Source organism: Cherax quadricarinatus, chromosome 50 (assembly GCF_038502225.1).
Source record: "Cherax quadricarinatus isolate ZL_2023a chromosome 50, ASM3850222v1, whole genome shotgun sequence".
Classification (NCBI taxonomy): Eukaryota; Metazoa; Arthropoda; class Malacostraca; order Decapoda; family Parastacidae; genus Cherax; species Cherax quadricarinatus.
In genome coordinates this window covers 24,577,622-24,605,471 of record NC_091341.1, presented here as the reverse complement: position 1 = coordinate 24,605,471, position 27,850 = coordinate 24,577,622, and the positions used below count along the sequence as shown (strand labels likewise).

General features: G+C 41.4%; 1 protein-coding gene across 6 annotated transcripts in view; it reads left to right on the top strand.

Moving 5' to 3' along the window:
* The first annotated feature begins 1,099 nt into the window (after window positions 1-1,099).
* Window positions 1,100-27,850, top strand: part of LOC128695392 (nuclear factor of activated T-cells 5-like) — a 122,709-nt gene continuing 95,958 nt past the window's right edge. For 3 of the 6 annotated variants that reach the window (XM_070095546.1, XM_070095545.1, XM_070095542.1), the window contains exon 1: window positions 26,905-27,082. The gene's annotated coding sequence lies outside the window, so the exon portion shown is untranslated. Of the gene's footprint in view, window positions 1,301-23,767; window positions 23,804-26,904; window positions 27,083-27,850 lie in introns of those variants that run through there. The other 3 variants (XM_070095543.1, XM_070095547.1, XM_070095544.1) reach the window with 3 other exon arrangements.

Sequence of the window (27,850 nt, the reverse complement as noted above, 5' to 3'; positions counted from 1 at the left end):
ATAATATGCCGGAGCATTTCGGGAAAACTAATCTTAATGCTCTCACACCCGTCAGGAAGGTTCCTTGACGCTGGTGAGGGGCTCTTGATATGGGGAATTGGATCTGTGCTCCAGTTCCCTGAATTGAGACTGATTATTATTGTGGATGCGTAAAACAATATTCTGAGTAGAGTGATCGAGGCTAGGGCCTTGGGTAGCTTTAAAAAGAGTTTGGACAAATATATGAGTAGGAGGGGGGGTTGGGTTTGGTGTCATTGGGTACGGGAGCAAATTATTGGGTAGCTTTGGGTAGGGGTCGTTTTGATAAAGACCTGCTTTGTATGGGCCAGTAGGCCTTTTGCAGTGTTCCTCCATTCTCATGTTCTTATAATCAAGGGGAGAGTGCTAAACCCGTAGGATTATACAGCGCTTATGGGGGAGATGGAAGGTATTAATTTATTTATCAATTTGAACATGATGCATAGAAGTACAAGGAAATACAGTGGTTAAGTGTAACATGCCAAAGCCCCTTGTATGCAGAGCATTATGGGCTTAATTAGGGAACTGGAGCACAGATCCAGTTCCCTAGATCAAGAGCCCCTCACCAGCATCAAGTAACCTTCCTTGAGGGGAAATTGAGTCTGAATACCTTCCATCACCCCCCTTCCTCCACAGGCGCTGTATAATCCCTATGGGTTTAGCGCTCCCCATGATTATAATAATTAATGCTTTCACATTACTTAAGACTAGACAGGTAAATTTAATTATTCATTATTTTACCTTATTACTAAAGTGAGGTAGCTAAGGGATGCTTCTACAACATGGTAAGATAAGATTATTAGTAAATATTATTAGTATATAATAAATATCACTAGTATACAGTAAATATCACTAGTATACAATATCACTAGTATACAGTAAATACCACTAGTATACAATAAATATCACTAGTATACAGTAAATTTTACTAATATACAGTAAATATTACTAGGATACAGTAAATATCACTAATTTACTAGGATACAGTAAATATCACTAGTATACAGTAAATATTACTAGTATACAGTAAATATCACTAGTATGGAGTAATATCCCCCACATTAATGGTGTTCTCTTGTCTTAACCGGCGCATGAGCAGCAGCTCCTGGGACCTGGATGGTGTTTTAGAAGGTTGTGTCCAGGACACTGTCTTGTGAGGTGCATGTTGCTCATCTCTCTCACTATTTCTCTCTGGTTTTGTGTTGTGACTTGTACTTAGTTATTTAACAGAGTGTCGAGTTGGGCTATAATACGCCGCTGTTGCTGGCAGCTTCCTGTTCAGGTGAGTCAAGTGATTTTTGTTTTTTGAGGTTGATGGTGTGGGAAGACTTGGGATTATGATTTAGACACTTGTGCAACACTTGGGTATCTTGATTATGGAAACGTTTCGCCAACCAGTGGCTTCCCCAGTCCAGTGCAGAGAATAGTTTAAGATCAGGAGTTTGAGGTAATCTGTCCCTCAGCCTGGAGTCAATGGACTGTGATACTCCAATATAGAAACTATGTATTGTGCCAAAACAAAAGCATTCACATTGTTAAACTCACAAACTAGTATTTAGTCAACTTAGTATTTAGTCAACTTACTCCACAATTTGTAATAATTTAGGGTTAAGAATTAATCTAAGTTTGCCCGAAATGCCTAGCCATGCTAGGTGTTCTAGTGGCCCCCTCTGTAATAAGTATTTTATTACATGTAAACCCACACAATAACCAAAATCTGTAAACCCCGCATTGTAATCCTTATAGAGAATAAACTTTGATTTGATTTGATCATATGGACTCCAGGGTGAGGGACTGATTAACTCAAACTCCTTATGATCCTAGTAAGTAAGTTTATTCAGGTTAACACAAATACAGTTACATAGATTATCATGCATAGCATATGTGTAGAGAACCTAGGATAACCCCAAAAAGTCAGAGTGACTTATTTCCATTGGGGTCCTTTCCATTCTCTGTATTGGACCGAGGAAGCCACTGGTTGGCGAAACGTTTCCACAATAAAGATAGCCAAATCTTATGCAACACTTGGCTATCCTGTCGATTTTCTACCGTTTATCTACACTTTGGATTATTAACCCCTGGAGGATAATTAACTGCAATGACAAGCAATGATACTTAGTCCCATTTGAGTCATTAGGTTCTTGATCATAGGACGCGACCCACTGTAGTTTATTAACATGTATGTACCCTATTACACAAGTTTACTAGATGGCAGGGGTAAGGAGGCTTGTTTGTATAATATAATATTTACTACAAGTACATGTAAAAGGTATACAGCTCTAGCTGACATCAATGACATACTACTGTATAGAAAGTCCCTTGTTATGCTGAGCATTTCAGGCAAATTAGTTTAGTTTTGTAATAATGTTGGTAGAATTACCGACAATATGTAAACTAAAAGGACACAAGTGCAACTAATGTGACATTTTATTGTGGCAACGTTTCGCTCTCCAGGAGCTTTGTCAAGCCGGTAACGGCTTGACAAAGCTCCTGAAGAGCGAAACGTTGCCACAATAAAATGTCACATTAGTTGCACTTGTGTCCTTTTAGTTCAGTTTTGTCCCAGGATGCGACCCACACCAGTCGACTAACACCCAGGTACCTATTTTACTGATGGTGAACATAGATAACCGGTGTAAGGAAACACGTCCGATGTTTCCACCCTGAAGATTGAGACACTTATGCAGCATATGGGAATCTTTATTCAGGAAACGTTTCGCCACACAGTGGCTTCATCAGTCCAATACAAAGAGGAAGGCGTATGCTGTACATTCTACAAGATTGATGGACTGAACACATCGACTCCAGGTTGAGGGACTGATTACCTCATTCTCCTCCTCTCCTTACGCCTTCCTCTTTGTATTGGACTGATGAAGCCACTGTGTGGCGAAACGTTTCCTGAATAAAGATTCCCATATGCTGCATAAGTGTCTCAATCTTCAACTTGTCGGTTTTTCAAACCATTCATCACAACTGTTTCCACCCTTTCGCTGGGAATCGAACCCGGACCCTCGATGTGTGAAGTGAGAGCTTTTGCCACCAGGCCACGGGGCACCGATGTCTCCCCCCTGGGGAGTGTAATGCAGGTGTGGGAGGAGCAGGTTTGGTTAGGTAAGATTCGTCAGGAAACAAGACACGTTTCCTGATGTGGGTCTTAATCAGATGGTGATCTGCCATTGGAGCTTTTGGTCATCTTACCGAGGCCTTCCGCTGGTTTACAAGTCCACCCCTTTAAAAATTACGGTCATAATTATAATCATTTGCAGGGAAGCCAGGTGTGGGAGGAGATAAGATTTTGTTTAGATTTTTAACCCCGGAGGGTTAGCTACCCGGGATAACCCAAGAAAGGCAGTATGTCATCAAGGGACTGTTTGTCTTATCTTCATTGGGGTCCTCAATCTTATTCCCTGGGATGCAACCCACAAGAGTCGACTAACACCCAGATACTTACTTTCTAGGTGAATGGAGCAACAGGTATATACCTGGAGAGGGTTTCGGGGGTCAATGCCATTGAGGTGAGTATGTTGCCTACCAGGCCAAGTATAGTGCAGGTGTGGGAGGCACAGGGAAGCCAAGTGTAGTACAGGTGTGGGAGGGAGGAGAAGAGAGGACCAGGGAACCCAAGTGTGGGATAAGTAAGTTTATTCAGACACAGATCCAGTTATCATACAAAGTGTAAATTGCCTAGGATAACCCAAAAAAAAAGTCAGTGACTTGTTTGGGAGTTGGTTTGCAGAAGTAATAGCAACATAATAGTGAGTTTGCCTCTTGCATTCTCTTGCCCAGCATTATAATTTGACAGACAATGACCTCTGAAATTTGTTGATTATATTATTACATGTATTAAAAGTCTAACACAGGCAGATTATTGGAAAAAGATTTATACAAGCTTTGGTTATAAATGAAGGATACTCCTCTGTGGAAATAAAAAATTTTGTATTTTACGATGTATAAAAGCTATCTAGGTAATTTACACATATGTTAAACTATATATGATAATTATATTTGTGTACATGTACCAGTATAAAACTTACTATCTACAGTTATTTTCTGGGTTAATTGTTATTTTAGGGGATATTAGAGGGAATAACTTAAAGCATGAGGATGTCACTTTTTGGGGGTTTGTCTTTGGTAATTTGCACACTTTACTTGGTATGTTAATTATAATTGCCTAAATTTGAGTAACTTATTTGTGAGTGCACCTAAATAAACTTGCTTAGAGCCAATGAATGAGTGGTATTGCAGCAAATGTAAATAAAAACTGATGGAGTAAGTTTACAGTAAGTAAGTTTACAGTCAGTTACACAACTTTTGAGTGGAAACATTGGGTGTGTTTCCTTACACCTGTTGTCCCGTTCACCTAGCAAGCAAGTAGGTATCTGGATGTTAGTCATTTAGTGTGGGCTGCATCCTGGGAGACAAGATTGAGGACCCCCAGTGGAAATAAGACAGACAGTCCCTCAATGATGCACTGCCTTTCTTGGGTTATCCCGAGTGGCTAACCCTCTGGGGTTAAAAATCTGAACAAAATCTTATCTTACAATTGTCTTGCATATTAACATGTGTAAATTACCTAAGATAGCCCACATAAGTCAGTGACTCTTTTCCATTGGAGCCTCTGTAATATATATTAGCCATTACTTTAAAATCAGTCATAATTAAGAATAAAATAAATTCAAATAGTATATGAATAAACTACATGAACATTATACTGCATAAATAAGTTGAATATGTTACATGAATGAATGTTAATTATACAAGAAGTCACTGCTATAGTTACCAACAACTACTCTGTACAGTTACACAAATTTAGGTAACTAAATGTATCATACATAGTAACATGTGTAAATTATCTAGGATAACCCAAAGAAGCCAGACAAAGTGACTTATTTTCACTGGGGTTCTTATTCTTTTTACACTTCAATACGTACATAGTCTATATCCATCATGGAATAAGTCAGTATTTCTTCTGCAAAGTTTTATTTTTCGGGGGATATTAATGAAAATAAATTAGGTTATGTTATGTTGGGTATCATTTAATTATGGTTATGTAATGTTTGTTTAGGCTATGTAACTTAACCTGAAAATACCACGCTTCTGGTGATATACAGTCAGTTGTGAGATGCCTCTATGTGCTGTGCAGTCAAAATAACTTTAGTTATTTTCCTTATATCTCTCAAAATAAAATTTTGTATAATAAATAGTTATTCAGTAATGTGCATAAGTTGTATGTATTGTAAAATGTTAACAAACACCAGAGTGTCAGAGTAGTAATTTGTAACTAGCCAAAAAATGCCATTTTATTAAAATCCAAATTTTTATTTCTTTGCATAGTACACAATGTGTGTTTTACATGTTTAAATTGTTGTTAAGCACAAAGAAAGCCACTAGCATGCCTCAGCATTTTGGGCAGACTAATCCTAATGCTTACAGACTACTAAAAAAACTAGACATTGGTTGTGGAGTGGCAAATTTTAATTATTCATAATTTTACATTATTACAAAAGAGAGGTAGCCACAAATTTTATAATTAATAAGATTCATAATAGAGAGGTAGCAAAAAAAAAAAACAAATAAAAAGTATTACAATTAGTACAGATTACAAAATTACAACAGTACAGTTTTAAGTGTGTATTAATATTTTAGAATGATTTAGTGGTCTTAAGTTATTTGGGATTTCTTGAGTAGTTTCAAACTGGTTGAATGATATCAGGCATAGTATATTGTTTGTATAGTTAAGTTTGGGAGATGAGATGATTTTTAATTACAGCCCTAAATTGATTGGCAGGCAGGGGACCTTTTGCTGGTTTGGGCAATGAATTCCAAATCTTAGGGACCTTTATGAGCATTGTATTTTTGCAAAGGGTGAAATAAACACGAAAATTGATAGGATGGATAATGAGAACCTTCAAAATTAGGGACACCAAGCCCGTGATTCTCTTCAAATCTCTTGTTCTCTCTAGGCTGGAATTCTGCTGTACACTAACTGCCCCCTTCAAGGCAGGCAAAATTGCTGACCTGGAGATTGTACAAAGAACTTTCATGGCACATATAAATACAATAAAGTACCTAAATTAATGGGAATGGTTGAAGTCCCTTGATTTATATTCCCTGGAATTCAGGCGAGAAAGATGCACAATAATATACGTACACTTGGAAAATCCTAGAGGGATTGGTACCAAACTTGCACACGAAAATCACTCCCTATGAAAGCAAAAGACTTGGCAGGAGATGCAGTATTTCCCCAATGAAAAGCAGGGGTGCCACAAGTACACTGAGAGACAACACAGTAAGTGTCAGGGGGCCCAAGACTGTTCAGCTGCCTCCCAGCATACCAACAGACCCCTGGCTCTCTTCAAGAAGGCACTGAACAAGCACCTAAACCTGACCAGCCAGGCTGTGGTTTGTACATCAGTTTGTGTGCAGCTAGCAGTAACAGCCTGGTTGATCAAACCCTGATCCACCATGAAGCCTGGTCTCAGACCAGGCTGTGGGGGCGTTGACCTCCGAAACCCTCTCCAGGTATACTACTCCAGGGATATCTATGTGGGCTGTAAACAATCTCTGTATTTGATCAGAGCTTGAACAAATACAGAGATCATTTATGACTCACATAGAGCCAGTGAAGCATTTAAATTGCTGGGAATGCCATATAGTCTTGAACATGTACTCACTGGAGAGGATGAGAGAGAGATACATGATGATATATACAGTGCTACCTCGAGTTTCGGCCATAATTCATTCCAGAAGGCTGTTCGAGTGCTGTTACCGAATGAATTTGTTCCCATAAGGAATAATGTAAATTAGATTAATCCATTTCAGACCCCTAAAAATACACTTACATAATTGTTCAAGTTGGGAGCTGTTTGAAACTCGAGGTACCACTGTACATGGGAAGTACTTGAGAGCCTGTTCCCAAATCTTCACACTGCCATAACAGCAATAAGAGATATGGAAGGAAGTGCAAAATAAACCCAGTGAGGAGCAGGAGTGCAGTGGGCACAATAAGTGAACACTGTATCAACATTTATGGCCCCAGACTATTCAACATCTTGCCAGAAGATATCAGAAACATTGCTGGAACAAGTATAGAAGTCTTCAAGAGAAAACTGGACGGGTATCTTCACCAGGTGTCAGATCAACCAGGCTGTGATGGATATGTGGCACAGCAGGCCTTCAGCAGCAACAGCCTGGTTGACCAGACAAGCCTGGCCCATGGCCAGGCTCCGAGAATAGTAGGACTCTCAAAACTCATCAAAGGTATATTAAAGGAGAGAGTGTACCAAAAAAAAAAAAATTATACGTACATACATACTGATAAAAACTGAATACAGCATGTATATGAACCATACTTTGTTCAGCTGGGTCATAGCCACCAGGCCACAGGCCTGGTGGCAAAAGCTTTTGCTTCACATGGTGAGGGTTGGGGTTTGCTTCCTGGCGAGGGTTGAAACATTGGGTGTATTTTCTTAAACCGGTTGTCTATGTTCACCGGGCCACGGGGGCATTGACCCCCAGAACTCTCTCCAGGTAAACTCCAGGTAATGAGTGTAAAATAGGTACCTGGGTGTTAGTCGACTGGTGTGGGTCACATCCCGGGACAAAATTGACCTAATTTGCCTGAAATGCTCTGCATAACAAGTGGCAGTAGTAGTAGTAGTATGTCATTGATGTCAGCTAGGCCTATATACCTTGTACATGTACTTGTAGAAAAAAAGATTATTTTTATTAATTTTATTTTTATTAACACATTGGCTGTCTCCCACCAAGGCAGGGTGGCCCAAAAAAGAAAAACTTTCATCATCATTCACTCCATCACTGTCTTGCCAGAGGTACTCTTACACTACAGTTATAAAACTACAACATTAACACCCCTCCTTCAGAGTGCAGACACTGTACAGTACTTCCCATCTCCAGGACTCAAGACCAGCCTGCCGGTTTTCCTGAATCCCTTCATAAATGTTACCTTGCTCACACTCCAACAGCATGTCAAGTCCTAAAAACCATTTGTCTCCATTTGCTCCTATCTAACATGCTCACACATGCTTTCTGGAAGTCCAAGCCCCTCATACACAAAGCCTCTTGTACCCCCTCCCTACGACCTTTCCTACGCCGATTCCTACCCCGCCTTCCCTCCCCTACGTGAAGTTTTTTTTTTCTTTTAACACCGGCCATTTCCCAACGAGGCAGGGTGACCCAAAAAGAAAGAAAAACCCCAAAAGAAAGAAAAATACTTTCATCGTTATTCAACACTTTCACCGTCACTCAGATACAATAGTCAGATATGACAGTTTAGAAGTCCCTCCAAACTGCCAATATCCCAAAAACCTCCTTTAAAGTGCAGGCATTGTACTTCCCATTTCCAGGACTCGTGTCCGGCTAACTGGTTTCCCTGAATCCCTTCACAAGATATTACCCTGCTCACACTCCAACAGGTCATCAGGTCCCAAAAACCATTCATCTCCATTCAGTTCTATCCAACACGCTCGTGCATGCTTGCTGGAAGTCCAAGCCCCTTGCCCACAAAACCTCCTTTACCCCCCCCCCTCCCTCCAACCTTTTCCATGATGACCCCTACCCCACCTTCCTTCCCTTACAAATTTATACGCTCTCCAAGTCATTCTACTTTGTTCCATTCTTTCTAAATGATCAAACCACCTAAACAACCCATCTTCAGCCCTCTGACTAATACTTTTAGTAACTCCACACCACCTAATTTCCACATTCCGAATTCTCTGCATAATATTTACACCACACATTGCCCTTAGACACGATATCTCCACTGCCTCCAGCCACCTCCTTGCCACAGCATTTACAAACCAAGTTTCACACCCATATAAGAGTGTTGGTACCACTATACTTTCATACATTCCCGTCTGTGCCTCCATGGATAACATTTTTTGTCTTTACAGATACTACCTCAGCTGTATAGCCCTTGTGGCTTAGCGCTTCTTTTTGATTATAATAATAATACAGATGCAAATGCCGGGAGCAATGGGCTAGTAACCCCTTCTCCTGTAGACATTTACTAAAAAAGAGAAGAAGAAAAACTTTATAAAACTGGGATGCTTAAATGTGCGTGGATGTAGTGCGGATGACAAGAAACAGATGATTGCTGATGTTATGAATGAAAAGAAGTTGGATGTCCTGGCCCTAAGCGAAACAAAGCTGAAGGGGGTAGGGGAGTTTCGGTGGGGGGAAATAAATGGGATTAAATCTGGAGTATCTGAGAGAGTTAGAGCAAAGGAAGGGGTAGCAGTAATGTTGAATGATCAGTTATGGAAGGAGAAAAGAGAATATGAATGTGTAAATTCAAGAATTATGTGGATTAAAGTAAAGGTTGGATGCGAGAAGTGGGTCATAATAAGCGTGTATGCACCTGGAGAAGAGAGGAATGCAGAGGAGAGAGAGAGATTTTGGGAGATGTTAAGTGAATGTATAGGAGCCTTTGAACCAAGTGAGAGAGTAATTGTGGTAGGGGACCTGAATGCTAAAGTAGGAGAAACTTTTAGAGAGGGTGTGGTAAGTAAGTTTGGGGTACCAGGTGTAAATGATAATGGGAGCCCTTTGATTGAACTTTGTATAGAAAGGGGTTTAGTTATAGGTAATACATATTTTAAGAAAAAGAGGATAAATAAGTATACAAGATATGATGTAGGGCGAAATGACAGTAGTTTGTTGGATTATGTATTGGTAGATAAAAGACTGTTGAGTAGACTTCAGGATGTACATGTTTATAGAGGGGCCACAGATATATCAGATCACTTTCTAGTTGTAGCTACACTGAGAGTAAAAGGTAGATGGGATACAAGGAGAATAGAAGCATCAGGGAAGAGAGGTGAAGGTTTATAAACTAAAAGAGGAGGCAGTTAGGGTAAGATATAAACAGCTATTGGAGGATAGATGGGCTAATGAGAGCATAGGCAATGGGGTCGAAGAGGTATGGGGTAGGTTTAAAAATGTAGTGTTAGAGTGTTCAGCAGAAGTTTGTGGTTACAGGAAAGTGGGTGCGGGAGGGAAGAGGAGCGATTGGTGGAATGATGATGTAAAGAGAGTAGTAAGGGAGAAAAAGTTAGCATATGAGAAGTTTTTACAAAGTAGAAGTGATGCAAGGAGGGAAGAGTATATGGAGAAAAAGAGAGAGGTTAAGAGAGTGGTGAAGCAATGTAAAAAGAGAGCAAATGAGAGAGTGGGTGAGATGTTATCAACAAATTTTGTTGAAAATAAGAAAAAGTTTTGGAGTGAGATTAACAAGTTAAGAAAGCCTAGAGAACAAATGGATTTGTCAGTTAAAAATAGGAGAGGAGAGTTATTAAATGGAGAGTTAGAGGTATTGGGAAGATGGAGGGAATATTTTGAGGAATTGTTAAATGTTGATGAAGATAGGGAAGCTGTGATTTCGTGTATAGGACAAGGAGGAATAACATCTTGTAGGAGTGAGGAAGAGCCAGTTGTGAGTGTGGGGGAAGTTCGTGAGGCAGTAGGTAAAATGAAAGGGGGTAAGGCAGCCGGGATTGATGGGATAAAGATAGAAATGTTAAAAGCAGGTGGGGATATAGTTTTGGAGTGGTTGGTGCAATTATTTAATAAATGTATGGAAGAGGGTAAGGTACCTAGGGATTGGCAGAGAGCATGCATAGTTCCTTTGTATAAAGGCAAAGGGGATAAAAGAGAGTGCAAAAATTATAGGGGGATAAGTCTGTTGAGTATACCTGGCAAAGTGTATGGTAGTTATTATTGAAAGAATTAAGAGTAAGACGGAGAATAGGATAGCAGATGAACAAGGAGGCTTTAGGAAAGGTAGGGGGTGTGTGGACCAGGTGTTTACAGTGAAACATATAAGTGAACAGTATTTAGATAAGGCTAAAGAGGTCTTTGTGGCATTTATGGATTTGGAAAAGGCATATGACAGGGTGGATAGGGGGGCAATGTGGCAGATGTTGCAGGTGTATGGTGTAGGAGGTAGGTTACTGAAAGCAGTGAAGAGTTTTTACGAGGATAGTGAGGCTCAAGTTAGAGTATGTAGGAAAGAGGGAAATTATTTCCCAGTAAAAGTAGGCCTTAGACAAGGATGTGTGATGTCACCGTGGTTGTTTAATATATTTATAGATGGGGTTGTAAAAGAAGTAAATGCGAGGGTCTTGGCAAGAGGCGTGGAGTTAAAAGATAAAGAATCACACATAAAGTGGGAGTTGTCACAGTTGCTCTTTGCTGATGACACTGTGCTCTTGGGAGATTCTGAAGAGAAGTTGCAGAGATTGGTGGATGAATTTGGTAGGGTGTGCAAAAGAAGAAAATTGAAAGTGAATACAGGAAAGAGTAAGGTTATGAGGATAACAAAAAGATTAGGTGATGAAAGATTGGATATCAGATTGGAGGGAGAGAGTATGGAGGAGGTGAATGTATTCAGATATTTGGGAGTGGACGTGTCAGCGGATGGGTCTATGAAAGATGAGGTGAATCATAGAATTGATGAGGGGAAAAGGGTGAGTGGTGCACTTAGGAGTCTGTGGAGACAAAGAACTTTGTCCTTGGAGGCAAAGAGGGGAATGTATGAGAGTATAGTTTTACCAACGCTCTTATATGGGTGTGAAGCATGGGTGATGAATGTTGCAGCGAGGAGAAGGCTGGAGGCAGTGGAGATGTCATGTCTGAGAGCAATGTGTGGTGTGAATATAATGCAGAGAATTCGTAGTTTGGAGGTTAGGAGGAGGTGCGGGATTACCAAAACTGTTGTCCAGAGGGCTGAGGAAGGTTTGTTGAGGTGGTTTGGACATGTGGAGAGAATGGAGCGAAACAGAATAACTTCAAGAGTGTATCAGTCTGTAGTGGAAGGAAGGCGGGGTAGGGGTCGGCCTAGGAAAGGTTGGAGGGAGGGGGTAAAGGAGGTTTTGTGTGCGAGGGGCTTGGACTTCCAGCAGGCATGCGTGAGCGTGTTTGATAGGAGTGAATGGAGACAAATGGTTTTTAATACTTGACGTGCTGTTGGAGTGTGAGCAAGTAACATTTATGAAGGGGTTCAGGGAAACCGGCAGGCCGGACTTGAGTCCTGGAGATGGGAAGTACAGTGCCTGCACTCTGAAGGAGGGGTGTTAATGTTGCAGTTTAAAAACTGTAGTGTAAAGCACCCTTCTGGCATGACAGTGATGGAGTGAATGATGGTGAAAGTTTTTCTTTTTCGGGCCACCCTGCCTTGGTGGGAATCGGCCAGTGTGATAATAATAAAAAAAAAAAATAATAATACAGATACCTCAATGCACCACTCACCTTTTTTGTTTCATCAATTCTATGGTTAACCTTATCTTTCATAGACCCATCCGCTGACATAAAGATATTATTATAAAATAGGGTTTAAAAGTTTTATGCACTTCCCTATGAATATAAGAGTACTTTATTTGTACATTTATACATTTTAAAAAAAGCTTAAATTGCAAATTTAGAGATAGTATACAGTATATATGTTTGTGGTATACACATACGTATAATAAAAGTACTACATCATTATAATAATGAAGTGTTAAACCTACAAGAATAAAAGTAAAGTACAATTATTTCTATCCAAGTAGAGCTTAACCTTGTGTACTGTACACAGTACATTCCTGTACTGTAAGTTATACTTTGACATGTAATCTTAGCTTTCTGGGGCAGAACCATGGATGAATTATCTACTTTTAACTTTCAGACCTCAAATTCGTACATTTTCATTTGTTTACAGTACTACATTTACTGAGGTTCTTATAGATAAGGTTTCTTTAAATCTTAACTGCTGATAATCTGCCAGTTCAAGGTCATCAAATAGAGAAGTAATATCAATAAGGGTAATGACTTTTTCCAAACACTAGTAATTTTTAAATTTGTAGTAATTTTTAAATTTGTAGTAATTTTTAAATTTGTTCTGTTTGAATAATTGTCAACATGCTTGCCCATTTTCTTATTCCTTGCCATTTTCCCTCCATCATTCCCACATGTCTTTCCATCTATCTCTCCTTCCTTTACATCCTATGATATCTTTCCTCACCTTCTTTGTCAGAGACTATTCTCTGGAGATTAAGGATAGGTCACTCTAATCTTAACCATGGACTGTGCATGCAGGGAGTCCTGCCCCTTAATCTGCAATACAGGTTCTCTTACAGAACAAATTTGGTCAGTGCTAGATATAAACATGTGGAACTCCTGGGCAAACAATTTGTGGAACAGGGGTGAAGGCCTACTGTGACTTATAATTATTTTTGGTATTATCATTGTTGTTGCCATTACTATTACTGTAGTCCTAATTATGTAGCTACAGAATTTCATAGTTTAAACACAAGTGTTTAGCATTCTACAAAGTAGGTATACATTGTTATCTCTTCCAGTTAGGGCTATTATATATATAAGGAAAATGAACCGGTAGATTAAACAAAAAATTATACTAAACAATTAAGCAAAATGTTCTTTCATACAGAACACACATGGCAAATCATGCAAGTTGAAGTAAGATAAAATAAAGTGGATTTCTGTGCATTTTGAGTGGCAAATACAGTATACCTCATTTACCATACCTGCACATCTTTGAAATCTAGTTCTTGCAGGATGTCCTTTTGATGCTCAGTACCAGCCATAAGAGTTGGAAGATTTGTATTATTGTACAGTATTGTGGTTTTGGTTATACATTATAAATTAATATTTTTTCCTAGTAGTATAGATTGCTTTTTTGGTGGGGGTAGGGCTAATGTGTGGGTGGCTTTTGAGCAGTATTCTTTGTTGCCAACCCCTCAATCCCCCCTCCCCCTCTTCTCTGAATTTTGTATTTTGTCCACTCTGTTTCTTTAATGTAATTAAAATACCCTATTACATGTATTATGATTGCTCTTTAGTAATGTATCATTAAGTTTCATTTTTTTACTTTTGATTCTGTATTTCTGCCAACAAAAGTTTAAATCTTGAATTTTGTTTTTTACTGTAATAGGCTATTTTCCCCTTTTACCATTTCTCCACTTTTTTTGTCCTCTGTCTTTTCTGTGGTGAGTAATGTAGTATGGTGGGCATAGCATGTTGGTGAGTGCTGTAGCTCTATTTCTGGATGGGTGTGGCAGGCATCCAATGGTGAGCCAAGGTTACAGGTAGAAAAGGTATGGTTTCTCTATAAAAGGTTTATCCTCACCACTTGCCTTGGACTTGTTTATTGACTCATTTACTTATTCACTTTTTATGAACTCCATAAATGGATGACAAAGACGAGGGTGGAAGTAATAAACAGTATGTAATGTACTAGTAAATTTCCTGGTCTTTCAGTGTAATGTTTCACTATAGCTATGCACAACACTTTCATCTCACCAGTCATTAAGACCATGAAAGGCAGATTCTCTGCATGGTAAGGCATTTTGGATGTCAAGGGTCTGAGTTTTGTGTACATTTTTTATAGTACGTAGTTTCATGGCTAGGCGTTGAGACAGATATTATTGATATTAATTATGTTATTTGTTTTTGCTTAGGAGAGAGAGAACAAAATAAAGGCATAATTCAATAGAAGCCTCCCTGTGGATGTTTTTCTCTGCATTAGAATCTGCTTTACTTAGACTTGTGGTGTTCAGATCACCAGGGTCAGCTTTTTGAGGGACTCTTGGTCATGTGGTACTCTGTACCGGCAATTAACCAGTTATGGTAATTAACAAGTTACACCAACTTCTTATGGGCCACTTTTACAGGCTTCACTGATCAACTACTTTTCCACAGGAATACTCAACTTAAAATACACAATTTATACCAGTTAGCTTGAAGCTATTCTCCAGCCTAATAGATATGAACTTCTTCAATAATCCTGGGATCCTAATTACCACTTAAATGGGTTACCTCCGCATGATTACTACTTAAGTATACCTAGGATATGCAGAATATATTTTCAAATACGTACTGTAATACAGTACAGTATATAAAAGGGGATAGTAAATGAGGAGTTAATAAAAAATAGAAGCATTACAGATAAATTAGACAACACTGAATAGATAAACGAAAATTATCCATCACTAGAAGTATAATCTATAACAAAACTAAGGTGCATTACTGAGGGAGAGGGAATGGAACAAGGTACTATTTTGATATTTACACCAGCATCTTCCCCACAACCAAGGTAACACCAGGCATTCCATCTTTCCCCCTCCTTTCTTTCCACATGCCTGAAGATTCACCAGGATGCTGCTCGTGGCACAGGTCTTCTCCAGGTGGTGACCTCTGGTTCCTAGAGGAGGGTCGTTGCTTTTTTCCGGTGATGGAGTGGTCGTGTCGTTGCATCAAGGATCTTAAGGCCCTTTGCTGAAGACTTGCATGTTTTATTTTTTCCAACTCTGCTTGATTTTGTATAGGATCACGTTCCCATCTCCCCCTATACATATACTAAGTACTATTTACTTATACTGTCATCATGGGACCTGCAACTAGGGGTGTCCCCAAGTTTCTATATCAGTGGGTATTAGCCTAAAATAACATACTGCCACACTCTTGTTTCATTGGGAAGCAGACTTCAGAGGCAGGGTTGGCTTCGTATGGAGGTTTCCCTATTGTGGAGGTGCCTTGGTGCTTGCCTGTGAAGGGCTTTCGATCTACCGAATTGTAAATACCCTCCATTTTGTTGGATCAAACCTAATTGTCTCAATTTTCCCACATTCCCTGGGGGCTGTGACCCATATGGGTTTAGCGCTTCCCCATAAATGTAACAATTCTTGTGGGGTTCGAGACCAGGGTCGGCCTCGTGTGTGAGGGGTTCAAGGCCAGGGTCGATTTCGTGCCTGTGGGGTGGGGTTCGAGGCCAGGGTAACAGGGATGCGGTGATAGCAGGGAGACAATCTTGTTTGGGCTGAGGTAGGGAGTGTGAGGGAGGATTAGGAGAGAAGATTGAGATAGTGATAGAAGTAGAGAATAAGGTTTGTGAAACTGATTGTTAGTGGGTGTCGCAAGACGAGGATTGTGAGGGCGGAGAGTGGGTTGTGAAAACCTCGGTTGGTAGCTCACTCAGCTCACACATTGATTGCACTGGTTCGATCCCCGGTATGGGTGGAAACATTTAAGAACATAAAAAAAAGAAGAAACACTACAGCAGGCCTACTGGCCCATGCGAGGCAGGTCCAAGTCACCTCCCGGCTTAATTATTATTATTATTATAATCAAGGGGGAAGCGCTAAACCCGGAGGATTATACAGCGCCTGGGGGGGGATGTGGAAGGCATTCAGGCTTAATTCGGGGAACTGGAGCACAGATCCAATTCCCTAAATCAAGAGCCCCTCACCAACATTAAGGAACCTTCCTTGAGGGGCTCCCGGCTTAAGCCACTGACCCAAGCTAGTGTTTCCTTAAGACACCTGCTGTCCCTGTTCACTTTGTAGTAAATAGGTACCTGGTTGTTAGCCGACTGGTGTGGGTGGCAAAATTAACCAAATTGCCTGAAATACTCTGCATAACAAGGGGCTTTTTATATAGTATATCATCTGTCAGCTAGGTCTGTACAAGTTGTATCATGTACGTGTAGAAATAAATTATTATTATTGAGGGTCGCGAGACGGATTGTGAGGGCGGAGGGAGGGTTGTGAAACAGGGAGGGTCGCGAGACAGGGATTGTGAGGGCGGAGAGAGAGGAGGGAGGGTTGCCAGGTAATCAATACATAGACGCCGGCTCGCTACCCTTCACCACTACTACCATAACCCCCTCCCCACTACTGCCATCACCATCCATTACTACTACCCCCCCCCCCTCACGACTACCCTCACCACCCATTACTACCACCACCACCCATTACTACCACCACCACCCATTACTTCCACGACTATCATCACCCTTTACTATACTAGTGGTACACTCTGTAATTATTATTTTACTACATGTAAACCACACAATAACCAAATTCTGTAAACTCAGCATTGTAATCCTTTAAAGAGAATAAATTTTGAATTTGAATTTGAACTATTACCACTTCCCACGACTACCATCACCACCCAGTAGTACTACCACCATCACCATCCACCCCCGCTATTACTACCACCCCACCCATTAATACCATCCCCAGCCATTACTAGCACCATCCACTACTACTACTACCACCACCACCCACTATAACCCCCCGCCCACTATTACCATAACTAACACCATTATTACCACTACCACTGTTACTACCATAATAATTATGGAGGAGTGCTAAACCCGTAAGATTATGCAGTGCATGTGGGGGGTGGAAGGTATTCAGGCTCAATTCAGGGAACCGGAGCACAGATCCAATTCTCTAGATCAAGATCCCCTCACCAGCGTCAAGGAACCTTCCTTGAGGGGTCTGGCATCCATTTCCTTCCGGTTTTCACTCCCACCTTGCCTGATACCCCTCATACTCCTTTCAATACTTGTCAGTCCTCCTTCACCTGTTTCAGCTCACACCTGTGCTAGTTCTTTTCACCCGTGTCAGTCCTCTCATTTTTTTAACTTTTTTTTATTTTGTATATACGAACTGTGGTAAGGCTGATGAAAGCCCCAGTGTATTTATTGTTCGTAGCATCCTGGAGTCTAGCATACAGAAGATGGAAACAAAGTTAATATAATCAGTGGGAATAACGGTTCTTAATCTGTAAATATAAGTTTTTAAAACTTGCCTTATCTGTGTTCCGGGGGCGTTAGCCCCCTGAGCACCCTCCAGGTAACGAAGTTGAAGGTATGGTCATAAGATGTGGATGAAGAAAAACATGGGCAGTTTTGCAGATGTCTTGATGTACATGACATGAAGACAGCACTAATTTGAGGCATTTCAGAATTAGTGTGATCCACATAAAGATGTGACCAGTGTCCACCTTGCTAAACCAATACACATACAGGGAGTGAAAGATATAGTGAGAAGTAGAGAAATATACTGAGATGGTGAGGAGTAAGTGGGATTGAGATATCGCTCCAACCCTACCTGTCCAAATTCAGATGGAACGTAGAGATAATACAAGAACAAGATACTCACGAAATCGTAATAACACAATTGTTAAATAATAGAACGGACAGTGTGGTGACCACTGGGCCAGCTGGCTCTGATAAAATTCTGTTCCAGGAGCCCGGCCATGGGCCAGGCTCCTCTGGTGCTAGCCTGGTAGACCAGGCTGTTATATATTTCTCTTCATAGGGAGGTTAGCATTGGTCACCACTGTGACCACAAATGCAAGTTTTTCAAGTGCTTAGCGCACTGGCCTGCGAGTTTTAGGAATCGCCCACCCGTTCTGTTATTTGTTTGTAATCGTGTTGGAAATATAAACACATATGCAGTATAATATGATCATATACTGCATGTGTGTTTATATTTCCATTGTGTCGGTATTTTATACCATTTATTTCCATATAATCGTGTTATTACGATTTCGTGAGTCATGATGATGGCTTTGAAAGGACTTGAGCTAGAGCACTACACAGTCACGCTGGTGTGGGATTAGTTGATACAAACCTGCATATGTGGTCACAGTGGTGACCCATGCTAATCTCCCTGTGGTGAATAGAAATTACCTGATTGGATGAATCTTAGAGCTAGCTGGCCCAGTGGTTATTACACCGGCCTGTGAGTTTCAGTCACCGCCCTTTTCGATTAAATTGATATTGGTGAAATCCTGCCCGTGTACTATAGATGAACGGTACGGGAAGTGGGGAAGGAGGTAATAGAATGAGTTCATCGCTGCTTTATTATGGGGGACTAAATGGCTATAGAGAAACAGATGGGATTTAATTTCCATGGAGGAGAGTGGCGAGGCTGCAGTTCTCTTAGCCTGTTGAGGGAACATCCAAAGTGGTTTACTAAGTCATTATGTAATACTTCGAAACAATGATGAGACGCCGAATTACAAATTTTATGATAAATTAGACACATGTGCAACACTTGGGGTATCTTTAATGAGGAAACGTTTCGCCACACAGTGACTTCATCACTCCATACAAAGGAGGATGGTGAAGAACAGGAGTAATTTGAGGTAATCAGTCCCTCAGCCTTGAGTCGACGTAATCAGTCTGTCAATCTTGAAAAGAATACAGCATATGTGCAAAGGAGTGGCTTACATACTGTAGGCAGGAGAGGTGCAGCAATTGTAGGTAGTATCACATTTGTCCAATGTGGAAGTAGGTCAGGCCCAAGGGTTAGGCAAGTGAAGAATTCCCTGTATTAAGATCCCAGGATGTTGCTGTGTCAGACAGGAATGTAGATGAATGGTTCAGATACCCAAGTGTTGCACACGTGTCTATTTTATCAACTTGTCGGTTCTCTGAACCATTCATCTACATTCTTGTCTGACACATCAACATTTTGGGATCTTAATACAGGGAATTCTTCACTTGCCTAACCCTTGGGCATGACCTACTTCCACATTGGACAAATGTGATACTACCTACAATTGCTGCACCTCTCCTGCCTACAGTATGTAAGCCACTCCTTTGCACATATGCTGTATTCTTTTCAAGATTGACAGACTGATTACGTCGACTCAAGGCTGAGGGACTGATTACCTCAAATTACTCCTGTTCTTCACCATCCTCCTTTGTATGGAGTGATGAAGTCACTGTGTGGCGAAACGTTTCCTCATTAAAGATACCAAAGTGTTGCACATGTGTCTAATTTATCAACTTGTCGGTTCTCTGAACCATTCGTCTACAAATTTTATGAAACTGCGCAACCTGGCATCCCAAACCAGCATGATTTTAGAGTTGGAAGATTGTACGTGTCACGACTGCTAAACCACTGACACAATTATGGAGGCATTGTGATACGAATGCAGGTAGCAGTTCTACGATATGTTGTACCTGGCTGTAACTAAAGTCTCCAGTAAACGAGACCCTTATGGGTTTAGCGCTTGGTTTTGATTATAATTCAGTCAAAGAACAACTTGACAATCAAAGGCAGAGACAAACACTGAGTAGCTTTTTCTTTACCCGTATATTCCTTCAAGATATGAAATCGACAGAATGAAATCGACAGTATAAAAGTAATAAGCCAGAGAGCAAAGAGCCACGCCACTCATAACAGCAGGATTTACACCTCAGAATAGATGAGAGAGTATGAATGTACAAGCGAGTATGAATGTTGAGCGAGTGTCTGATTCCTCAGCCAAGTGGTCAAGCACAACGTCACCTCGGCCGACAGGGCCAACTCGTACGCTATTTGTTGATTGAACTGGGCAATTAATAGAGTGGTGGGGCCCCTAAACATGTTACATTCTGAATTGCCAGTTTGCTGGTCGAGAGGGCATGTACTATATGGGTGTGAAGAAGGTCGAATAAATTATAACTTACGAGGCACGTGCCACATGTTAGAAGAAAACCAAAATGCAGATGTGGTATACATGGATTTTGCAAAGACATTTGACACATGCCATCATGGGGTGACCACATAAAATGAGAGCTTTAGGCATAACAAGGAAAGTAGTCAAATGGATATTCAGCTTTGAGAGATAGAATGCAGAATAAAAGTTAAAAGCAAAATCCAGCATTAGTTAAGTAAGAAAGCTCAGTACCCCAGGGTTTGGTCCTGGCATCTTTTGTTTCTTATCCATATAACAAAAGCACTCCACCGCTTTTATCATTTGTGGATGATAAATTAAGCACGAAAATCACCTCAATAGAAGCCACTGAAATTGCAGGGCTCTCAGTGGACAGTGGAGAATAGCATGATGTTTAATAGTGTTAAGTTGCAGCAACTTAGACATGAAAAGAATGAGTTCATAAGGGACACTATACAAAACCCAAGAGGATCATCAAATAGAACGAAAGAAACACGTGAAAGACCTAGGAGTAATTATGTCAGGTGACCTTTCTTTAAAAGAACACAGTAAAGGAAATGTCATGACAACCAGGAAAATGAGGGGTAGATAATGACAGTGCTGAAAATAAGGGAAATAGTGTCACTGGTGACAATATTCAAATTATTTGTGCTTTCTCGTTAGAGTATTGTTCAGTGTTGACGATCCCTTTCAGGGTAGGGAAAATATCAAAGCTGGACCAGAGATCACGTAGTGTTCGCATAGTCGGTAAAGCATTTAAATTGCCAGGAACGTCTCAGTCCTACTCTCCTAAATATGTCCTTTTTGGGGCGAAGGAGGGATAAATGATATATGTGTAAAGTACATAAGGGCCTAGTCCCAAATCTGCACATTGCCGTAACATACTGGAGTGAGATGTGGGAGAAAATGTACAATAAACCAGGTAAAAAGCAAGGACGCCGCGAGCTCAATAAGGTAAAATAGTATCAACATTCGTAGTCTCAGATGTCAAACACTGCAGGGACAAATGTAGAAGACTTAAAGAGGAAACTGGACAAGTAGGAAGATTCTTGAAATTAATCAAACGTATATCAAAGGTTGTGAATTGTAGTCCGTCAGTTATAGTGTAAACTACTACTTACAATAACTCTCGAGCATGTAGTGTTTAGTTATTCCCTCCCAGTTAGCATGTTTTAATGGTACTTTACCAATAATTCTGATTCTCTATACATTTATTATTAGTGTAATAAATAATGGTAGTGCCTTATTTGTATTTAATTTTCCCCAGAGTATGTTTCCTCGAATTATGAATTTTTGAGTAAATGGCGTTCTCGTGTGTAAAATGTTCTCTTGGAGACGAGGGAAAAACTCGTACCTTCAGTATGAGAAGACAGTAAGAGATGGAGGGATATTTAGTGTAATGAGTAGTGTACATGTTTTCAGGGCTTGAGGAGCAACATGCTATACACTGGCTGGAGACTTGCAAGAGTGAACATAAGACCATAAGAAACGCTTGTCAACCCTTGAGAGTGAGATAGGCGCCACCTTTGTCCACACTTGATGCCGGGAAGTGGATACCATTTGTCGAGTCTTGGAAATCCCTCCTCCACCACTCTCGCCTCCCTCATTAACTCACTCCCACCCTCCCTGCACTCTGTGCTTATTCATATCTTTGCTTACTCGCACTCCCCCTCCCATAATTTTTCTCTCTTCCCACTCATTTCCTCTCTTCCCACTCATTTCCTCTCTTTCCACTCATTTCCTCTCTTCCTACTCATTTCCTCTCTTCCCATTCTTTTGCCCTCTTCCCACTCCTTTCCCCTCTTCCCACTCCTTTCCCCTCCCAGTTCCTATCTCATCATTTTCCCCTCCCCTCTCATCTTCTATTCCCCCCTCTCATCCTTTATTCCCCTCCCCTCCCCTCATCCTCCATTCCCCTCCCCCTCATTCACCTTTCCCCTCCCTGTCATTCACCTTTCCCCTCATCCCCATCATCCACTTTTCCCCTTCCCTTCATTCTCCCTTCTCATACTATCATTATCACTTCTATATTTTTCATACTTCCACATTCTGCCTTCATCTTTGGCTTACTATCAACTCCCATCATTCTCCTTCATTGATGCTTAACCTCTTGACTCGTACTCCCTTCCTTCCTCTCCATCTTAATTGTTTTTGTGGGTTGTAAAAGAGCAGTTATAAATATTGACTATTTGGAGGTATGTTTGTGATAGTATGATACATGTTTTCATGCTGTACAACATTCTTTGTGTTGTATAGAATCGCTGCTTGATATCCATCTCTGTAGCGTCTGCCAGTCCCTTAATATTGCATTAGATTGGTATAAACCTTGGTAATAGATACCGACAAATTGGTTAAGAAAGACGCGTGAGCACACACTAGGACATGTTTATTAGAAAACGTTTCGGTGCTAGGATCTTGATCGGTTGTATGAGACAGGATACATTACACAAATAACCCGCTCATAAGAGAGGGAGGAACTTACAACGGCGTTTCGATTCGACTTGGACCGAAACAAACAGGAAGGATGGTTTGGTTTGGTAAGGTTTGTCAGGAGACATAACAGGAAGGGGGAAGGAGAGGAGGACCCAGGGACGTGGCAAATGAGGTAGGAGTGGTAGAGGTAAGAGACAGAGGATATATGTCTCTTCTACTCAAAGCTAATAGTCTTCGTAACCGATCAAGATCCTCGAATGGAAACGTTTTCTAATATGTCCTAATATTTCCTCACGTGTCTTCCTAAAATGTATTACCTGCCTGCTTAACAAGGAGGTCCTGCGCGTAGTGTGATGCAAGCTATCATGATAGCCTATACTATCCCAGGGCTTAGGAATGTAGGGTCACTGACCCTGAGTCCCAATTCAAAAGCCAGGCTCGCTCACTCCTTGCTTGTCCACAGGGTATAGCTGAGTTAAGATGTAGGCGCCTGGGTGAACAGATATATGTAGGATACGGCGACAGACGGCAGACTTTATCATTAAACTCAGAGCCAAAGCAGTTGTGTATCACATCACCGCACCACGCGATTCCGAACCCCAAACCTCACAACATATTGAGCATTGTAAGATATAACAAGGCTTCAAATTGTATGTCAAATATAACAAAGCTTCAGATTGTATGGCAGATATAACAAGGCTTCAGAATGTATTGCAAATATGACAAGGCTTCAAACTCTACTTCTGGTATAATTAGTGGGTAACTGGTAGGATGAGATGGAATATGGTGTAGTTATCGTCGCTCTGTACTGCAGTAAGTGTTACCCCACTAATATGGAATTATTAGTACTTTATTAATAAATATAAGAATAAGGCATCGTTATTGAATCTCCCGTTGCATAATTATCCTAAGTCATGAAGAGTAAATGAACTCAAGAACCCTGACACAGGTACATGTATGTCACAGAGTTGGTATTGTATCTTTTGGCCATCAAGCCCTATTTCACATTACCATAACCTTTTCCAGAGGTAAATAGTTATAATAAGATGTGTATTTTTTACAGATTTGGAGAGAGGCAGTATGTGCTAATAGTTGCGTGGTGAGTAATACCTACTATGTAGTTTTACAATTTAGCACTGTCTAACCCCTGTGTGTGTGTAGTGCTTCCTCATGAATATAAGTGCTAAAATTGTTAAAGTGCCTCATTTTCAGTTCATATCGCGGTTTTCTCCCTTTTATTGCCATTTACTGTTAGGCGAGCTAACCGTTGATAGCAACAGTCTGGTTGATGAGGTAGTCATTAGTGAAGTCAGGTCTCAGGCTAGGCCGTAGAGTTTCTCACCTTTACGATCCATGATGTAAAAAGTGTTTGAACATGTCACTAACTTGAAATGTTGTGATTTAGACCCGCGTAGTATGAGACATTAGCCGTACTGTAATGCATGCTTTCCCAATCGTAATATAATGGTCCTGATAGGGCAGTCACGTCGTTCAGATTATATATACTGTATTTCCAGCTTTAATTCAAGTCACCTGCGTCAGGATGCCGGGATCGGTGTTGCACAGTAAATCCATCTCACTTCTAATTTGGAGTGCAATCCATGTAGACGGAGCAAATTGGATAGAGCGAGTTTTTAATGGGGGTATTCTTATCTTATCAAATAAAAGCTAAATACGTAAGGGTCATTCAGTGCTGCTGTGTGATGTGTAAAGGTAGGAGAGTTGAGGGTGTGTTCAAGTGCAAGAGTAATGTCAGAGTTAGTGCAATAGGTTAAAAAGCCAAAGAGTGAATCTGCCTTGAAGGCGGGGCTTACGGCGAGGTCAGAGTGAATGTGTCAGGGCGTTGTGATATCTATAGATGGGACAGTATGTAAAGATGTGGCGAGTCTGTACCTCAGCCTGGAAGGGTTACAGCGAGGTGCTGAGTGTCTGTGGTATCCATGTGAGAGTGAAGTTTTATTTGTAATCATGCAAGTGCTGTTTCCCCACACCTGGTTGGGATGGAAAGATGGCCACGAACCTATTTGCTGTTTGGTGGAAAAAAAAAATTGCTGTACTATAACTTGGACCAACGTTGTTGCCAGCAGCTTAGAAGTTAGAAGTTGTACTTTAAAATACTGGAAATACCCCTGTGGGAGATTAGTAGGTCGTGAATAACGGAGCGAGCGGCTGCGTCTGTGTTCAGTGCCCTGAGTATGTGTGTGTTGTTAGGTAAGACACATATGCAACAGTTAGGTATCTTTATTATGAAACGTTTCGCCTACACAGTAGGCTTCTTCAGTCGAGTACAGAAAAGTTGATAGAAGCAGAAGATACTTGAAGACGATGTAATCAGTCCATCACCCTTAAAGTTTTGAGGTGGTCAGTCCCTCAGTCTGGAGAAGAGCATTGTTCCATAGTATGAAACAATATGGAGATGAAGTGACAGGATGGAGCCTTATATATTGCCAAGAGGTGAGACGTAGGTCACTAGAAGAGGTAAGAACTCAGATGTTGAGAGGTCAGGTCCCTCTCAAATCCAGCCGCTCTCACTAGTGGAAGTTGGATTTGAGAGGGACCTGACCTCTCAACATCTGAGTTCTTACCTCTTCTAGTGACCTACGTCTCACCTCTTGGCAATATATAAGGCTCCACCCTGTCACTTCATCTCCATATTGTTTCATACTATGGAACAATGCTCTTCTCCAGACTGAGGGACTGACCACCTCAAAACTTTAAGGGTGATGGACTGATTACATCGTCTTCAAGTATCTTCTGCTTCTATCAACTTTTCTGTACTCGACTGAAGAAGCCTACTGTGTAGGCGAAACGTTTCATAATAAAGATACCTAACTGTTGCATATGTGTCTTACCTAACAACCTCCCTGAGTATGTGTTCAAGTACCCAGGAAAAGCGACTTCTTTATGCTTGCTAAAAATGCTACGTAATAATTGTTGTATACTAAGTATAAAAACATGTGGGGAGTCCAATTTCTGGAAAACTTATTACGTGTTATGGGAATGTGAAGTAATAAGTTAAAAGATGGTTATAATCTTATTGTATGTGATCTCTGTGAGTATTGCATATACCTGCTGTGAAAATGCTGGACAACAGCCTCGAACCCTGTTCCATCTGGGGATATGGAACCGTCGGTATACACATCACGGGCTAGAGAATGTGATTGAGTGTTAGGGAACGAGTGAAAAAACAAGCCTGAAGAGTAGGAATCTCCCAAGGATGAAGGGGGGAAAACCATCTGCATATAAGGTGGGACTTTCGGCGAGGAGGTCAAAGTGAAGTTCTCAAGAGGGAGGGGAAAGGTATTACGAGATAGAGGGGAAGGTAAATTAGAGACGTTGCCAGAGTTCGAACGCAGAACATGACTCACGAAATCGTAATGACACGATTGCAAACAAACCATACCACGGGCGGGGATAGAACCCGCGATCAGTCTCAAAACTCCAGACCGTCGCGTTAGCCACTGGACCAGCTGGTCCAGTAGCTAACGCGACGGTCTGGAGTTTTGAGACTCTCTGATCGCAGGTTCTATCCCCGCCCGTGGTATTGTTTGTTTCGAACGCAGAGATTGGAGGGCCGTCATGAACAGGGTCGACGACTAAATAAATGAATCTTATTGACATTTTTTATTTTTCTGTACATAAGAGTGTAGATCATGGAAGCAAACAAAATGACGACGGCATTGAGCATCGCGCCGATATTGCAAAGAAATGTTTGCGTCCGTATACAGGCTCTCGGCTGGGAAAGATCGAAAAGCCTCTAAACATAAACGTAGTATCCTTAACGTCACGTACGTGACTTTTAAATAACTAGGTAAATAATTTTCAAATTGCATTGAAATAAATTAATTTTATTTATAAATCTTTTAAGTCAAATAAACATGAAACAAGCAGGGCAAAATCCTGGACATTTTTTAATGTTGAAAAATTCCGACAGGATGAAGATTTATGGACTGAATGTAATAACTGTTATATTCTTTTGTACAACTATGTATCATGTCATAATAAAATTATTTATTATTATTATTAATATAGGCAAAAAGGCTGGACCAAGAATTGCGGGTGGACTTCCGTATACACAGAGTACGTACATAACACACGTGTGTGTGTGTGTGTGTGTGCGCGTGTGTATGTGTATGGAGTGCGCGTTTGTGTGTGTGTGTGTGTGGTGTGAAGGTCGGGGAGGGCGGGCGGGCGGGCAGTCAGTGTGGGTGTAGCCAGGGAAGTGTAAGGGTGTGCTCACTCACTGCCACAGTAGTATCAGCCTAGCAACGTCGTGTATCGTGTATCCTGGTGTTGTGTGTATGCACAAACATTGAGAGTTGCACGAATAAATGACGCGGTACTAGTGGTTGAACAGTGCTGCCTCTCCTATACGCAGGTGAGCACCTGACTCCCAGTCCTGTCGTCAGGGGCCACACTAAGGGTGCTCTCAGACGCCCGGGGACATAATACTCCAGTGTGATGTTCGCTTTGTATCCTCTCTGCCATATTTGCCTCGCTTGCAGCATATATCGGGATAAGTCACGGCGGGTGCTTTAGAAGGATCTGTGAGGAAAGCTGTACCCAAGTTGTGGATTGGAGCCGAGTGTTGTAGCCGCTGAACCCTACGTATGTCACAGGCTGATCGTCTGATGGAATACGGCAAGGAAACTAGCTTGCCCCCACCTCTGGTGGGGGCTGATTCTAGGACCACCTCTAGTGGGGGGCTGCGTCCGGTGCCACCTCTAGTGGGGGGCTGCGTCCGGTGCCACCTCTGGTAGGGGCTTCGTCGGGGGTCCACCTCTGGTGGGGGCTGCGTCCAGGAAAACCTCTGGTGGGGGGCTGCGTCCGGTGCCACCTCTGGTGGGGGGGGCTGCGTCCGGTGCCACCTCTGGTAGGGGGGGGGGCTGCGTCCGGTGCCACCTCTGGTAGGGACTTCGTCCGGGGTCCACCTCTGGTGGGGGCTGCGTCCAGGAAAACCTCTGGTGGGGGGCTTCGTCCAGGACCACCTCTGGTAGGGGCTGCGTCCGGGGCCACAATACTTTGGAAAAACTGGCCTATCTCTTTCTGACAGACTTAGGGAGCACAAAAGTAGTGTTAGGCTTGCCCACACAATCAATGCTCTTTTCTGTCACGTCAGAGATCACAGTCATCCTATTGACTGGTC